The sequence below is a fragment of the Fukomys damarensis genome, unplaced genomic scaffold (genome assembly GCF_012274545.1).
Source record: "Fukomys damarensis isolate Sample0158 unplaced genomic scaffold, DMR_v1.0_HiC HiC_scaffold_23, whole genome shotgun sequence".
NCBI lineage: Eukaryota > Metazoa > Chordata > Mammalia > Rodentia > Bathyergidae > Fukomys > Fukomys damarensis.
Genome location: NW_022900935.1, coordinates 52,096,163 through 52,100,091, shown reverse-complemented (window position 1 = coordinate 52,100,091; position 3,929 = coordinate 52,096,163).

Below are 3,929 nucleotides of genomic sequence, written 5' to 3'. Positions count from 1 at the left end.
TGGAGCTTTAGGCAGTATATGAAAAAAAAAAAAAAAAAAAGCCTTCTGATGGCATAAAAATATATATCTGGCTAGATGTGAAAACATACACTTTCAATTTAGAAATTATCCTGGAACTCAGGCACCAGATCTTTATTCATATACTAATGAACCAAATGATGTTGTGAACAGGCTTATTGCTCCCCATCTCCCAAACTAATTGGACTGTGACATTCCACAATTGGTTTACCAGTTTCTGATTGATGTTACATTTGTTAACAGAGCACAAATTGACCAGTGTAGGAACTGTATGGGAGAACAAAGCAGAAATTCCTAAAGAAATGTTGCAATTTCAAAACACAATTGTATAGTACAATCTTTGGATTTCAGAAAAACATAACATTGGGCTTATATATGGCAAACAATGGAAAAATTGACAGAGAAACCTCAACAACAATGAAGCCCGAGATGGTAACTTCTTACAATGAAACCAAAGGTGGAGTAAATGTTGTTGGTGAGTTATGCAACAACTATGGCGTCACTTGAAACACAAAGTGTTGGCCAATGGTTGTGTTTTACTAGATCGTAAGGAAAGCAGAAGAGAACTGAAGTCTAATTGCTCTCCTCTGTGAGCACAAAGGGAAAGGCTGCACTCAGGGGTGATTGCATATTGCAGGTTCTAGGGAAAACTTAAGACAGCTGAAGTTAAGTTGCTTACCTTAAGCATGTTCTAATGGATATTGAAAAGTGGATGACTCTTGTTACCTTGATTGCTTGTGCCCATGTTTGGGTGAATAAAGGCAAGATGAGCCAGACTTGGGGTGGGGATGGGGGTGTCTCCTCTGCCTACTAAGAAGCAGGACCCCCACCCACGCTGCGTGCATGTTAAACTGACTCCCTGTCTCTTTGTCATTCATCCTAGTTCCAAGTAGAACAAAGTAGCGGGTTTAGGTCCCAGAACAAGGCCAGTCAGATGGGTTGGTTGCAGATGGCACCCTGAAATAGGGCTTGGGACCTAAATATATGTGGCATGAATAGTTTGATAGCTTACAAAGAAAATAACAAGTGCAAAATATCATGGAGAAATTTTCTTAGAGGATTAGGAATGAAACTAACAAGAGATCATTTACAACAGAGGAAGGACAAAATGTTTCTGTCCAGGGAACTACACAAAAATATTGTGTGCACTGGTGAGCTCACAGGCAAATGGGCAGGTGCAACATCACAAAAACCTAGTACAACAACAGGAAAACCAAAATGGCGTCAGCTGTGCCCCACAAAAAAGGACAGGCAAACAAAACGTGTGCTGTCAGTGTAAGCAACACTTGTACATAGAACATGTGGCTTTCATGTGTGAAGACTGCCTTAAATGTAACAATTGAAACAAGTCTGTGGTAGACTTTTGTTTGTATTTACATTGTAATTCACATGGATATTTATTTCTGATTTTATCTTTTAGGTTTTGTAAGCAAGTACACAGCTGATATGAAAATGTTTATGTCTTTTCTAAGTGCTCATTACATATTTGATATTTTATTTCATTGTTATCTTATAGTAAGAAGCAGGAAAGGTTTATTTTGGTTCACAGTTTGTAGAGCCATAATTGCCTGGCTCCAAGGCAGGGCAGCATAGCAGAGGGGCATGGCAGAAGAGGCTTGCTCATGACATGGCTGCAAAACAGAGATCAAGGGAGGTGAGAGGGTGATACACGTCTCCAGGCCACTCCCCCACCAACCTGGCTCCCCCATCCAGACTTCATTTCCCTAGTCACATTTAGCTATAAACTCATCAGTAGACTAATTCACATAGCCCATGATCCAGTCACCCCCCGCAAAGCCCCATCTATGAGGCTTTGGTGTGTGTGTGTGTGTTTTGTGTGTGTGTCTAGATATAAACCATAACAATCACCTGCTACTAAGCTTCAAGTTTTAAAGGTCCAAGTACTTCTTAACATCACATCACTAGCAACAAAACTTTGAGCATACAAGCCCATGCGGGACACACCACACTCTTACCATATGTTATATGGCTTCTTACTACTTTCCCACTCCAAGTGTAGTACCCCCTTCCTGCCAACTGAGCTACAATGTAGGCAACTGATATACAAATAGTCAGCCCAATTACCAGTCAGCTGACTTCCAGTTAGTCCATCAGGAGGAACACAATAACTGAGGCAAGAAAGCAAAGCCATAACCTAAAAGGAAACAAACACGTTGTCTCCATGTGATCTGACAGGAGTCATTCCACTCCTTACCAAGAGATTCAGCTACCTGACCCATTTGGTTTTTGCCTTCCTTATTGCTTTGTTTAGATTCATCAGCAACCCCACCCTCCAACTCTCTTACATCAGTGCCTCAAGGAAATAGAAGCTTGTCTTTATAGAATGTGTGAGGACATCTCTTAAATATAGCTGGGGGGGGTAGTTTCATTCCATTCTACTACATTTAACTTGCATTTATTGAGTAATAACCATAGCTCAAGAAGTTTATAGTGTTTTGCAGATAATTTGATCTATTTTCCCACCATGCTCTACTCTCCAATCCTCTCCTGCTCCTTTTTTGCCTCCATAGCCTGGAAGGACAGCCATGAGTGGTGAAATTTCAGACCAGATAGGATATCCTCAAGTAGGTGCAGTATCCTGAAGCATCAACAACTTTGGCTCAAGAGATTGTAAGTGGGTCAGCCAAGTACATGCTCCAATAATAGCTAGTCAATAGTGCACACTTGTTAAAATATAAAAGCCATTCTTATCATCCAGCATCACAATTAGGCAGTCTCAAAAAATGGTGGTCCTGTCTGGCTTATGTGATATACTCTAAATTAGTATGTATTTTAGAAAAGTTTTTAAAAACATTTTTGAGAGATTAAACTTTCTCAGTGACATTAGCTCATCAAGTCATTTTGTGACCCGAGTGACTCTGGCAATAAAACAATAATGAAATGCTGGGAGACAGTTGTTTTCCTTATGTGTTTTAGCATCCTCAAGGGACCTAATAAATATTCAGCAAGTGATTAGTTGGTCCTCCCCACACGCGTCCTTTGCATATCCGTGCCAGCTACTCTTTCACAAGTAGTTTTATTGGTAATTTACAAATGTTCTGGTTGCACTCTGCACCTGCCAGCATTGAAATAATTAGCTTAGGATGAAAAATGATTTCTAAATTCAGGTTCTAGGGTGAAGGGAGGGCAGGGACAAGGCGAAAAAATGAGAATCAAGACCACCTGTCATGTAAAGGTACACGATCCCAATAATGAATGTAACTGTACTGTATACCTAAAATGTATCAATAATCTCAATAAAAGAAAAAAATAGACTTTTAAAATCAAGGAAGCCTGCTAATCATCACTGCTGCTCTGATGGCTAAGGAATAACCAGATAAAGAACTAGCATAAGCCCCATAACTCTCCAATCTGGTGACAATGCTCGACGACCCAGTAGAGGTCTATACAATACGTAGGTGAACTGTAGGTCAACAAGTGAAGGTAGTTAAGAGGATCAGTACTCAATTATTTAAAAATCTTTCCCTTTCTCCTGTCCACACATAGCGTGACGGTTTAGGGGTTTGGGCATTTTAGGACACACGTTTAGAGTGTCATTTTAGCTAGGTAAATCTCAAACTGGTACAGGCGAAAACGTGGGCGTCGTACCCGGGAGACATGGGTGGTCCCTGAAGATGGAAAGGGACCCCTGCCGTGCAGCAAGGAGGCCCAAGGGAAGCGAGCGTCCCGAGGGCCGGACGCACAGCCCCTGTCCAGCGCGCGGGCTCCTCCGGGGCAGACAGAGGGGCAAAGAATTTTGACCCCAGAAAGGAGAGCAGGAAAGAGTCGGAGTGGGAGGAGAAATGGAGGGAAAGAAGGAGGCCGGGACAGGCGAGCGGAAGAAGAGGAGGAGAATAAAGAGGGAGGAGGACAGCGAGGAGGAAAGGGAGGGAAAGCAAAAGGCAGCGGAG